This window comes from Meles meles, chromosome X (genome assembly GCF_922984935.1).
Source record: "Meles meles chromosome X, mMelMel3.1 paternal haplotype, whole genome shotgun sequence".
In the NCBI taxonomy this organism is placed as follows: Eukaryota; Metazoa; Chordata; class Mammalia; order Carnivora; family Mustelidae; genus Meles; species Meles meles.
This window is the reverse complement of record NC_060087.1, coordinates 117,174,202-117,188,343: the sequence shown is the minus strand read 5'-3', so window position 1 is coordinate 117,188,343 and position 14,142 is coordinate 117,174,202.

The window sequence follows — 14,142 nt, the reverse complement described above, 5'->3', positions numbered from 1 at the left end:
AACTCCGGGATCAAGGTTAAAGTCGGAATCTTTGATTGACTTGGCCAAATTGCTTGTCTATACTGTTCCCATCTGTCAGATCATTGCTGACGCTGATGGAATGGCTCGGAATAGAGAAAACAGGCTCCAGTTAAGAGACCTCAATTCTAGTCCTTGCTCTCCTAACAAATGGCTATGGACCTCCAGCAAATCACTTCACCTCTCCAGGTCTCTGTTTCCTCATATCCGAAGGGGTTAGTAGCGCCCGCCTTGCCTATCCCATAGGCTGCGGCCAAGATCAAATAAAAATGTGCACGGCAGATCTTTGACACATGTTAAGCAATAGACCAACGACTTATCCTGAATTTGGGGGGATCTGTTTAGCCAAAGATAATGAGTTTTCCAAATAATGGCCAACTCCTGACATAACTCGTAAAAAAAACAAAAGAACAATAACAACATCAAAAACACCCCAAGTTTTGGCAATGAACTGAATCATTGAGGCATGTAGGATTATGCATTTCTCAATGGCTTTTGTGTCCTCTTATCAGATCACCTTTGAAACAAAAGCAGCCGTGGAAATCCCTACCCACAGTCCAACCTGGTCTAGAAACCATGATAAGATCACTTTGGTGATTCCTATAAAATTGTTTTGAGCGACAAATAGGAAATGTAACAAAATGCTCTGGTAGGCACGCTCTCTGTATTGTTAGCACCTGCTCTCTTCCCCTCCCACGCGCCTGCATCCTGTCCTGGGCCCAGAGCTGGGGAGCTTTTCACTACATCTGCCAAGTAGGTGGCTTCAATGCACGTGATAAACTTTCATCAGTCAGGTCAGAAGCTTCAGTTCTTAGACAAGTAACCTGAGTTCCACTGAAGGAAAATGATCACGAGAGTCAAAATGAGGCTGGAGGACTTCCCTAAAGTCTGTTTCATACAATTACAGAGGACGCTGAAGGGACCACCACAGAGAGGCAGACAATGTCAGTACTTGTTCACGTGACCACCTTCCAGAAAGAGTTCCCGTCCATTCTCTCTGCCTCCCAGCCTCCTGCAGGCTAACTTCCGCCCCCCACATTCCCCCGAAATGGCTTTCACCATGATTAGCTCAATAGATTGGGCTGAATACTTTTTAGGATTCATTTCTAGTGACCTTTCTATTCGTCTGTTACCCTATGATTCTGTTGTCCCCCTTCTGAAAGCTTTCTCCCCTCTCCCCTCTCCTCTCTCAGAGTACTTCTTTGTGTGATTCCTCTTTTCCTTTGTTCCCCTTAAAACTTTGGTATTCCTGGGGCGCCTGGGTGGCTCAGTGAGTTAAGCCTCTGCCTTCGGCTCAGGTAATGATCTCAGGGTCGTGGGATCGAGCCCCGCATTGGGCTCTGTGCTCAACAGTGAGTCTGCTTCCTCTCTCTCTCTCTCTCTCTCTCTGCCTGCCTCTCTGCCTACTTGTGATCTCTCTCTCTCCGTCAAATAAATAAATAAATAAATCTTAAAAAAAAAAAAAACCTTTGGTATTCCTGCTCCTCATCCTCACTTCCCCTCCCCCACCCCCTCTCTGCTCCTCATTCTACATGTTTTCCTTAGGAGATTCCCATTGCTCTCACGGTTTTCACTATCACCTTCGTTGTGATAAATCCCAGATCTGTAACTACAACCTTGAACTTCAGATTTGTAAGTACAGCCACCTCGGAACATCTCCACTTGAATAGCCCAAAGCCACCTCACATTTGCTTGCCCTACACTTAATTCAACTTCCATCCCAGACCTGCTCTCCCTCAAGCTTCTTCCTATCTCGGAGTACAATGCTCCTATACCTAACTAATCGCCCAGGTCAGAGACCTGGGAACTGTCCGTGACTCCTCTCTCTCTCTTGCCCAGATTCCTCCCCAATCCCAATGGCTTCTTCTTCCCCAAAGCTTCTTGACACCACCACTTTTTCGTGCCAACATCAGAGTCCATCCCCTCTCTGCTAGATTACTGACTTGTATTCTCCTAATTTCTCTCTTTACTTTCCTTCCTGCCCTACCCCATCCAACCTTCATACTGCCAGAAGAATGTTAATTCTTATAATTAAGAATTATTATAACATATAATTCTTAAGATAAATCTTATAAGTGACCTTATTATCTAATCTGACTTGATCCCCGAAGACTCTGCCCCAGATGCAGGGAAACAGAACAACAGAGTGCCCTGGCATGTTCAACAGGAATGGGATTAGTGCCAGAATAGTCAGCTTGAACTTCAGTCTTTGAAATCTTGTCTTTCTTCTTGTCTTTCTTCTGCCTGGTCTTTGACAACAATTGGCTACCTTTCTAGCTTCAAACTTGGGCTCTATTTTCTGATTTCTGATTATCAAACAAACAAGCTTTGGGTCAGGATGACCCATACCTGTCTCTCCTCCAAGAAGGAGTGGCCTTGCCCCTGGTGTTGGGCTCCCTTTGAAAATCTTCAGCTGCTTAAGGCGTCCAGAAGTGACTCTTGACCTTAGTTGCCGAGAAATCTGTAGATCTATGGAGTGCACAAAAATGCCTGCATCCAAAGTCAAATGTTGACCATCTTTCTCTTAGTTAACAGAAAGAAGGAAGTTAATGGATTGAATTGTTTCAGTTTTCAGTTTTTCTTATGCAAAATTTTCTGAAATCTCTGCCCCCCCCTTTTTTTTCCTACTGCTTTCCTGCAAGCTAGTGATTGAATTGCAGCAAATAAGTATCAAGGGAAAAGTTCAAAAAACAATGGATCAAACTTCAATGGTTTGTTTTTGGTGTGACTATGCTTGTGGTTGTGATTTTGTATTGATAACCTAGAACACAGTCATAGTTTCTGCTAGGAAAATTATTTCCAGTACATACGAAAGAGTTAAATATATCACCATTTTGTTTGTTCTACAAATGGCCTAGCGCAGACTCTTTTCCCTGAACGTGTCTGGGAAACCATAGCCTAGAGCACAGCACCTCAATTCTTAGCACAGAACATGATCTGTTCCCTGCCCACCTTTCTGTCTTCATCTCTCACAACTTGGTCCTGCTCAATCCTGAGCATCAGCCATATCAAAGCTAGGCTTATTCCCCTAAATGTACTGTGCTTGGTCAAGTTGTTCCCTGTGCACGTGCTCCCCCCCAACCTTTATCCATTACAGTTGATGAAGAGACATCCCCTCCCAGCAGACAAGGTGGGAGGCTTAATCCATCTTAATCCATCTTCTGGGCTTCATCTGCCCTAGCATTTGCCACATTACCTCATAACTGACTTGTTCGATTTCCCTACCATTAGCTCCTAGTGGGAAGAGACAATTAAAAAAAATTATAGAATCTTTGCTTCCTGACACATGGGAAGGAATTAGTAAAATTTCTGCCAATTTACTGAATTTTCCTTTAAGGAGATCAAAAGGGGAGCTGTACAACATTCTAATCTGATGGAGTAGCCCTCGCAAGCCTCTGTGATACAAATCAGAATATATTTAAGTTTTCTTCTGGTCTTCTAGTTATCTTTCTCTCCTCTGGCGTCAGTTCCCTTTGTTTATTTTGGTCCTTCTCTTTCATGTTGATAGTTTTCCTCAAATGTCTGATGACCCTTTGTTGTCTGGTCATATTTATGTATGAAAAACCAAGTTTATTTTTATGGCTAGATAGCATGGGTTTCCTCTGCAATTGTACTGATCTGTTTCCCCCCACAAAGCTTTCTCCGGAATGGGAGGGCTGACTGCGGGTTCTCTTTCAGTGGGCAGAGTCTGTCAACAGGCGGGCTTCCCTTTAGGTTATGTGGGTGGAGAGGCAGGAAGGCCAGGGACCCCCACAACTGATAAAGCAAGGAGGGCTTTTCTCTGGGGGGTGAGGCCCTTTAGAGGGTTTCACTCTTGACTGATGCTGCTTTTCCTTTTGTTTTCTTTTTCCTGTCTTTTGCAGAGGTCTTAACATCCTCCCTAGAGCCCTCCTCAGGCACTTCAGCCTGAGGGCAAAGGCCAAATGCTGCTGCTGACAAAGGGTTCCTGGGGGAAGGGAGAGAGAGAGAGAGAGAAAAGAGCCTACCTGTCCCAGCTGTTTCCACTGCAACTCATCAACGAGTTACCATAATGATTACCTCTTAGCCTACCCCTGCTCTTTGCACTCATTGTCTCTGGAATTGGTGTTTTCTTGGGAAAACCCATTCTTACCTCTGAGTTCTGAATTGCAGTGTTCTCTGCTCTGATTTCTCTTCTAGTCCAAGTTCATTGCCTTTCTTACTTGGTACCACTCAAAATTTGTTTCACACGGATGTCACCTTTTCTTGTTTCCCCATGGTTGCGATTTCATTTTTTCTACATTTATTTTTGGCCAAATAATATAGTCACATGGTTAAAAAGGTAAATGATATGAAAAACTGTGCAATGTAAAGTCGTCCTTCCACCTCTTTCTCCCAGTCCTCCATGGTCATCCAGTGTTGTCAGTTTCTTCTGTATCTCCCAGAGGTGCTTTTCCGCTCATTCAAGAAAGTTCATATTCTCTTTCACCCTTTTTACACACAATAGTATACAATACACTGTTCTGCATCTTTGTTTTTTCATTTAAGAGTATATTTTGGAGATCATCCCATGTCAGCAAAGTGCTTTTCTCTCTCTCTCTCTCTCCCTCTTTTTACAACTGCATAGTATTCCATTGTATAATGACATACCACAATGTATTTAACTAGTTCCCTATTGATAAACATTTAGGTTGTTCCCAGTCATACAGTATTGAACAATGCTGCAACAAGGGGCACCTGGGTGGCTCAGTTGACTGAGCATCTGATTCTTGGTTTCCACTCTGGTCATGATCTCATGGGCTGGGAGATTGAGCCCCCAGTCCCACTCTGAGCTCAGGGGGAAGTCTGCTTGAAGATTCTCTCTCTCCGACCCTTCCCCCTTTGTTCTCTCTTCATCTTTCTCTCTCTCAAATAAATAAATCTTTTAAAAAGGTAATAATGCTGCAACAAAAAGCTTGGTACTTATTCTTTGTTTTTAAGTGGCTTTTCAGACATTTCTATGAGATCTGGAAAGCCAAAAAAAAAAATCACATTTTTTTTAAACACTGAACAGTCAACATGTTAATCTAAACACATCACACTCAAAGGAAGAGACTTCAAAAGTCATTGTTTATTTTCTATTAGTCAACAGAAAATGAAAGTTTCCATTATCAATGCACAGTAAATTATTTGTGTTTATACATCCTCTTCAAAGCCAGATATTGTATTTTAAATCTTCCAATACAAAGTCCTATCTGGCCATGAGAATTTTTGTTGCCCTATGTGGGATTCTCCATGTAGAATTGCAGCAAAGAGCCAGAGATCATATAATGTGCTCTCTAGTGCCTCCATCCCAGATGCTGTCCTTGTTGGCTAAATTGATAAGAAACAATTACAGGAGACATTCCTTTCAATTGGTTCATTTGCTCAAATCAACAATCACTGAATGCCTACTGTGGGCCAGGTACTAAGTTGGATGCTGGGGATACAAAGATAAAGACAATAGTCCCTACCTTCCCAGGAGCTCCCAGTTCAGAGCAGCCAACCAATACAAGAGCAGACAAACATAAAGCAATGTGAGAAGTGGCACAGTAGAGAGGAACACAGACTGCTGTGGGAACATTAAGAAGGAGTACCTAGCAGGTGGCTGGGGTAAAAAAAATATCAGGGAAGTTTCCCTAGGAGAAGAGATACTTGTCATAACATTGAATCCTGGCTTCTAGCACTCCACCAACAAATTCCAACATTCAGTGTCCATCTACTTTGGCTTTTCTAGTCCAGAATCTTCCAACTCTTTTCATTCTGCAGTAATCTTCTCATTGACTGTATTAACTCCAAAGGCTCAGGAGGAGTGAGGTAGGAGGGGGTTGCAGATAATCATCTCCAGCATAGATGAATGATGTTGGCGACAGGGATGTTTGGAATATTGACCTGCTTTTAGGTATTAGTTTTGCTAGTGTGACCAGAATCCTCAATCTCTGTTAACTACAAGTCACCTACCTCCATCCCTGATCCCCAAAGTGAATTTTGTTGACAAATGCTCACTCTTTGTTTCTGACTTGTGGGCATTCTGCCTCCACTCCCCATTTGTGTAAGAAAAATAAAGCTATATTTATCTGTATGCTTAGATGGACAAGAAACACAGGTAACACTGATTACCACTGGGAAGTAGAAGTGGGAGGTGGGGAGGCAGCTTTTGCTCTTTGCTCTACACCCTCTGTACTTTTTGCATTATTTTTTACAATGAACATATTTTACCTTAATAAGAATTTTTTAAAAGATTTTATTGATTTATTTGACAGACAGAGATCACAAGTAGGCAGAGAGGCAGGCAGAGAGAGAGGAGGAAGCAGGCTCCCCATGGAGCAGACAGCCTGATTCGGGGCTCGATCCCAGGACTCTGGGATCATGACCTGAGCTGAAGGCAGAGGCTTTAACCCACTGAGCCACCCAGGCCCCCCTAAGAATTTATTTTTAATAAACTTATATTGAGGTAAAACTTTACATACAGAAAAATGCACAGATCATAAGCTTAATGGATTTTCATGAAGTAAACATACCCGTTGTAATCATCACCCAGATGTAGACCTTTACACTACCGCTGAAAGCCCCCTCTCGTCTTCTCTCAGTCACCTCTAGTTCTCACAAAGGGTAACCACTATTCTGCTCTCTATCACCAAAGATAGTTCTGACTGGGAGTTCCAGTTGTTCCTTATCTTTACTAGCACTTGGTATCATCTGTATTATTTATCTTAACCGTTCTAACGGGTCTATAATATTATTTCATTATAATTTTGATTTGTGTTTCCCTAAAGGTTAATGATGTTGCACATCCTTGCCTGGGTCCATTTGATACCCACATGTCCTCTTTGCTGCTAACACTTTTCAAAAATATAGAACACAATCATCTAAAACAATTACTTGAAAATAATAATGCCATTAACTTGACTACGGAAGAGTCCTTGGGTGTCACAGTCCTACTGAGAGGCAGATGAGGGTGATGGAAACAGCCAGAACTTGGTAGCAGATATTCCAGTCTGTTCTTGCTGTGGGTTCTTAGCTGAACTATTTAACCTTTTTGTGCCTTAGTTGCCTTGTCTATAAACCAGAGGTGACAAGAGTTCCTGCTTCATAGGGTTGTCCTGAGAATTAGATGAGAAAATTACATAAGGCAATCTGCTCCAAATGTTCATCGGTGTTCTCTTTGCCTGTCTGGCCAAGCCTGGAAAGAGGCCAAGGGAGAGAAGTTCATCTTGAGGCAGTCGGCAGCTTAGTATATGACAGAGAATGGGTAAGTGATTCCTCTTTTTCTGGATCTAAGGATTAAAAACCCCAGAATTGTATTCTAGCTGCAAGATTCTGTCCCCTTACTCCCTGCCGTGCTCCCCAACCCCAAAGAACAGGAACAGCCTGCTTTGAGGAAAATTCTAGAAGAAATTTCTAGTCATAACTGGGCTCTTGGATGCTGTTGCACCCCTTGGATGAGTTTGGCACCTCCTTCCTACTGTATGTCTAGCAGAAAAACACAAGTCCCATGACATCTTTTGGTATAATTCCCAAGGGTTTTCCCATTGTCTTCTATGGCAGGACTGCTTGAGGTGTCTTATGGCTGACACCAAGTAGTCAACATCCATGTAGCAAATATTTGCCCAGCACTTAAGAAGTCCTATTCTCTCTGATAGGTCTGAGGAGCCAAAATGAAAAAGAAAGAACTAATAGTTTAGAAGATAGGAAGGCAAGGAGTCAACTATAGTGCACTGGGGAGGCATCACAATAGGGCAAGTAGGTGGGGGTTTTAGGAACACGCAAGAGGAGTGAGGATGAAGTGTGAGAGGGTCAGAGAAGGTAGAGCCCTGAGGGAATTTTAGATCATGTTGGATCAAAACCCTGCTCTGGGCTCTGCGCTGCACCCCAGTGTCTTCCGATGGGCCCTTAAGGTAGAACACAGAATGTTAAGACTTAATAGTTTAAAAAAAAATCCCCTTTGTGCCAGAGTGAAGGGTCTCTGGGATCAAGTGCTCTGTGGGTGAGTATATTATCAGCACCCATTTTCCTTCAGAGATTAGCCTGATATGAGTGAACATCTAAGGTTTGTCTGTGTGGTTGTAGCCCATTTTTAACCTCCCTCATTTCAAACTTAGCCAGCCTTCTGCATCTCCCCTGGAGCCACAGAACTCTGGCAGGCTGGCCCCTAGGTCCAATGCTTCAAGACCCCACCACACAGCCTTTCCTTGGGCCCCTCTTATTTACTCCTACCCAATCCCTCTTCTTGACTTCACAGGTTCAGGGTTCTCTCCTGTCTCTCTCACTCCATCTCTCCCCAACTTATAACTACCATTCTCCAGGCTGTCCTCTTTAGTTCTGACCCTAAGGTTGAGCAGTCCCTCTCTGATCCCCCCTGTGGTTCACTCCTGGGGCTGTTTCTGAAATAGTGCTTCTGCTCCTAACCCATTTCCTCCATAACCCCACAGGAGACTGTCTTCTTAGCAGGAGGACCTCTAGTTCTCCTGCACGGCCTCCTAGGGCCAGCAGCATGTTTTCATAAGTGGGGAAACTGAGGCTCAGAGAAAGGGGATGACTTACCAAAATCAGGCAGCAAGTGAGTAGCAGAGTAGAGACTAGCCCGGGCCTCCACACTTCCAGCCAATGCTCTTTATCGGGAATCAGGCTGCCCCTCACAAGGCTCAGGGCTTCTAGCCACCATCAGTTCCCACCCACTGAGTGCACAGTGCACCATCTCTCTTAGCACTTCCTTCCTGAGTCAGTTCATTAAGACTGCAGCTGGCCCGTCCAGGCTTCTGACTCAGCAGCCTACCAAAAAGCATCCAACCATGTCTGCATATAATTAAGGAAATGCCAGGGGCAGGAAGCATTTTTTTTCCTGGCAGAGTGGGGGTGCAAAAGGAGGTGAAGAGATTCCATTAAATGGTAAGACGTCAGGGATCACGATGGGGGTGGGGTGAGGAGCAGAAGGGCTGTATCAAAGGGTTTAGGAATAGTAGTTTAACAAATGTTGGTACAGAAATCTATTTACTGGCTTCAAAGGACCCTTGTGATACACTGCTAGTGCAAATAGCATGGCAAAAATAGACGTTTCCATAGTTTCACTTGTGTAAGTGTAAGTTGAGAGTGTCCCCAAAGCGCCTATGAGTACTAATTACAAATGAGCTATATGCAAAGGAAACAGTCCACAAAACCAAAAGACAACTGACAGAATGAGAGAAGATATTTACAAATGTCTTATCAGATAAAGGTCTAGTATCCATAGTCCACAAAGAACTTATCAAACTCAATACCCAAAGAACAAAGAACCCAATCAAGAAATGGACAGAAGACACGAACAGACATTTCTATAAAGAAAACATCCAATGGCCAATACACGTGAAAAAGTGCTAACATCACTCGGCATCAGGGAAATACAAATCAAAACCACAGTCAGATACCACCTCACACCAGTCAGAATGGCTAAAATTAACAAGTCAGGAAACGACAGGTGTTGGTGAGGATGCAGAGAAAGGGGAACCCTCCTACACTGTTGGTGGGAATGCAAGCTGGTGCAGCCACTCTGGAAAACAGCATGGAGGTTCCTCAAAAAGTTGAAAGTAGAGCTACCCCATGACCCAGCAATCACACTACTGGGTATTTACTCTGAAGATACAAATGTAGCAATCTGAAGGGGCACATGCACCCCAATGTTTATAGCAGCAATGTCCACAATAGCCAAACTATGGAAAGAGCACAGATGTCCATTGACAGATGTCCATTCTATATATATATATATATATATCACATCTTCTTTATCCATTCATCTGTTAGTGGACATCTAGGTTCTTTCCTAGATATATATATATATATATATATATATATATATATATATATATATGAATATATATACATGAATATATATATATTCATTCCGTTTTGTATCATTCCATTGTGTATATATACACACACATAATGGAATACTATGCAACCATCAGAAAACCTAAATCTTGCCATTTGCAATGACATGGATGAAACTAGAGGGTATTATGCTGAGCAAAATAAACCAATCAGACAAAGACAATTATCATATGATCTCACTGATATGAAGAATTTGAGAAACAAGACAGAAGATCATAGGGGAAGGGAAGGAAAAATGAAACAAGATCGGGAGGGAGACAAACCATAAGAGACTCTTAATCTCAGGAAACAAACTGAGGGTTGCTGGAGGGGAGGGGGGTGGGAGGGATGGGGTGGGGGGGGATGGACATTGGGGAGGGCATGTGCTATGATGAGTGCTGTGAATTGTATAAGACTGATGATTCACATACCTGTCCCCTGAAACAAGTAATACATTATATGTTAATTTTAAAAAAGAAATGAGCTGTATGCTCCCTTCTATTCTCTGCACCCGTGTTAACTTTTGCCCACAAGTTAATAATTGGAAAGGATTACCACACTTTTGAGAGCGGTTGTGACTCAAGGTTCACCTGCAAATACATGGAGTTGAGAAGTTTTCTCCTTCACAATGTCCCCTGGTGAATGTTGCCATCTTGCTAAGGGTAGACTTAGAACAGCTCCCACCAGAGCACATCTATGTCTCATCCAGCATCTCATCCAATCAAGGATTTTTAACAAGTCGTCTCTACTCCCAACATGGGGCTTGAACTCACAACCCTGAGATCAAGAGCCGTGTGCTCTACCAACTGAGCCAGCCAGGTGCCCCTCCAATCAAGGATTTTGACACCAAGATGTCTTCTGCCTTAGAGGAGCAGGAAGCCCTGGGTATTGTGACAGGGCATGGATATCCTGAGACTGCTCTCATGACACTGAAGAACCAAGCACATCCGAGGCATGTTCGGATAAACAATGGGGTTCACACTTGTGCTGGGTCCCCCCCAAGAGGATCCCCTTCCAAATTCTTGTCCACCTGGAATCTGTGAATGCGACCTTATTTGGAAACAGAAACCTTGCAGATAGTAGTTGAGTTCAGATGAGGTCATACTGAATGAGGCTGGGCCTTGTCCAATGACTGGTGTCCTTATAAGAAGAGGATAATTTGGTCACAGACACACATGGAAGGAAGATGACAATGTGACCGAGGCAGGGACTGAAGTGACACTGTCCCTAGCCAAGTAGCGTCAAGGATTGTTGGCAACCAGCAGAGGCCGGAAGAGGCAAGAAAAGATTCTTCCTTTAGAGCCTACAGAGGGAGCAGAGACCTGTTGATGTCCTTGAACTTCTGGCCTCCGGAAATGTGAGAGAATAAATATCTGTTGTTTTAAGCGACCTGATTTGTGGTAGCTTATGTGTGGAGTGCGCAAGCTTGCTGTAGGGTTCTGGAAGCCATTGGAAACAAATACAACTCTCGTACAGAAAAAGTTGGCCCCATCTTGGGAAATGCTGTGCCAGTCGTGACATGAAGAGAAAGACGCTCACCAACAGGGGACATACTCTCAAGCACAAGGACTGAGTGACCCCTCGGATTATGCTCTACACTGGTCTGTACATGCAGAGAGAAACAAGCCTGGAAGGTCCCACCATACTCGTCTCAGAGCAATAAATCCTGGAAGGTTTTTATCTGCTTGCTTTAACTTGTATTTTCTAAGTGTCCTACAATGAATATGCATTACTTGGCTAAGAGATATGTGTCTCTATCTACCTGTCATCTATTTATTCACCTACCTATCTTGGATTGCTAGTACTCTCATGCACTCACAGCATCCTTCTAAGAGAAATAGTCCCAGGGCACCTTCATTTCTCATAGGCCCGAAGTTAAGAATCACTCCCTAAAAGCCCCACAGGAATGAGGGTAGACAAAAATGAAATCATATATTTATATGGTATTTGATACTCCTCACGGGGCATACTTTCATATCCATCCACCCACTCAACCTCAATCCCCTCTGACTGCTAAGCATTCTCAGGCTCAGAGAACTGTTAAAGACCTTGTCCAAGGTCTCATGGCTAATAACTCATGGGACCATGACAAGCACTCAGGGTCCTGACACCCTGTTCAGTAGCAGGTTCTAGAATATAAGATCCATAGGGACAGCACTTGCTGCCTGTCATGTTCCCTGAACACTTATATCTCCAACCCTGAGAATGGTGCTTGGCATAGAGTAGGTGATCAGTACATTTTCCTTGAATGAATATGACAAATGAAAGCTTCCTCCTAGAAGCATTCTCTGCTACTAGGAACATTTTTGTTCAAGCCAAGCCTCTGTGCCCTGCAGAAGGCCACAGCATTGCTGAAGGGATGCTATTTTCTTCTCAATCTCTGTCCCTCCACAGTCTGCTCCTCCTCCCACACCCCTACCCCCAGGCAAAGAATAGTTACTTTCTAGGGATGACTTCTCATATCACCTACAAGAGGGCATCTATATGTTCTGATTCAAGGTGAGTCTACAAAGAGCTCCTTGGGGCACCTGGCTGGTTCAATCAGTAGAGTGTATGACTCTTGATCTCGGGGTTGTGGCTTCAAGCCCCACGTTGGGTGTAGTGATTACTTAAAAATAAAAACTTTAAAATAAATAGATAGATAAATAATAAAAAGAGCTCCTTGTCCAAAAACAGCACCACCCAGCAGAAAGATCCAGGGCCAAGGGGAGGGCAGGCTCTGCAGATGGGTGGGCTTCTCAGTTGCAGAATGATTAATTCTGTCATAAGGAGCACATCAAGAAACACCAAGACACAGAGACAGACAGAGAGAGGAAATGGCAGCCAAGTGGTTACCAAAGGGTCTCGGTTCAGGAACAGAACAAGAGATGTGCTGAACATGTCCAAAAGGAAGTCAAAAGGGAAGACTGGTTGAAACACATAGGGAAAAGGAAGTAGGATAGGGCAGACAGAAGACACCTCCATCCCTGGCTGTCCCCCTAGCCCAACCCAGTTCTCATGCCTTCTTCTAAGGATATCCCCCTCATCCTCCACACAGCTGACACCTTCCCACCATTCCCATCAGGCCTTGTTGGGAGGAGGGTGCTCCCAGAGGGGAAGCTTTGTATCCAGGTTTTCTTTTTCAAGGGCAAATTCCCAGGAAGATTTAAAGCTACCAGCTGCCCCGTCCGGGGAGGGGTTGGGAGGGACGGGTAATGTGGTTAGTCTCAGTGCCAAGAACTGGGTCTCCGGAAGCTGGGAAGCCAGCCAAGAAGTTGGAGAAGGGGAGGAGGGAGGGTCAGGGGTCTCCGAGCACTGGGGTCAGGAGCAGAGCTCTGGGGACCCTGTAGGATTTCACAACTCTTCTCTTTCCTGGCTTCTTTCACACACACCAGGACAGGAAGGGGAAGCTGAAGGAGGATTACGAGGCAATTAATTGTAGGTAAGGAAGTTGCTTTAAAAAGGAAAGCTCGAATCACTATCTTAATTAAGGACCATTCCTGGCTAATTTGCTAGACAAGGAGAAGGTGCAGTTTTGATAGCAAAAGATTTTGAGAGATCACACATTTCTTTGTCCAGGCAGAGCCATGTGTATCCTGGGAAAGGAAGTCTTCCAGGCCTTTGAGTTACATGGGAGGGGAGTTGTGAGAGAGTTTCCTTCTTTTCCAACACTGCATACTTCTGCCCCAGCATTCCAGGATTCACAGCATTAGGAGCCTCTAGATACAAAATGCCAACCCAGGATATCACTCATGTGGCTAAGCCCAGGAATTAATGCATTTTGTCAATTGCCAATATTCTTGTTTTCATAATTCTTTTTTTTAAAGATTTTATTTACTTATTTATTTGAGAGAGAGAGAGAGAGCACAAGTCGGGTAGAGGGAGAAGCAGGCACCTAGCTGAGCAGGGAGCCCGATGTGGGGTTCCATCTCAGGACCCTGGAATCATGACCTGGGCTGAAGGCAGATGCTTAACTGACTGAGCCACCCAAGCACCCCTTATTTTCATAATTCTTAACAAAGACTTATCTCAAAATCTACTCCCACCTAGGAGCAAAATGTTCCTTTACAGCTCAGGACTCAAGAGAACTTTCTATCAGTGGGGTGGGTTTGGGGAGTACCCTTCACAAAGTCGGTGAGCAATGAAAATTACTGCCTCTTCAGAGTTAGCTCCTCTGAAACCGGAAATGTGAACAGAGCTGACTTAGTACTAATACTTTCTCTTACTCCTGTAAGAAAGAGGAAAGACTGTGCTCAAGGTAGCAATGATGTGCGAAAACCACAGTAGAGGTTTTGTAAAGAAGAGCAATTGTGGCTTTTGCACAAG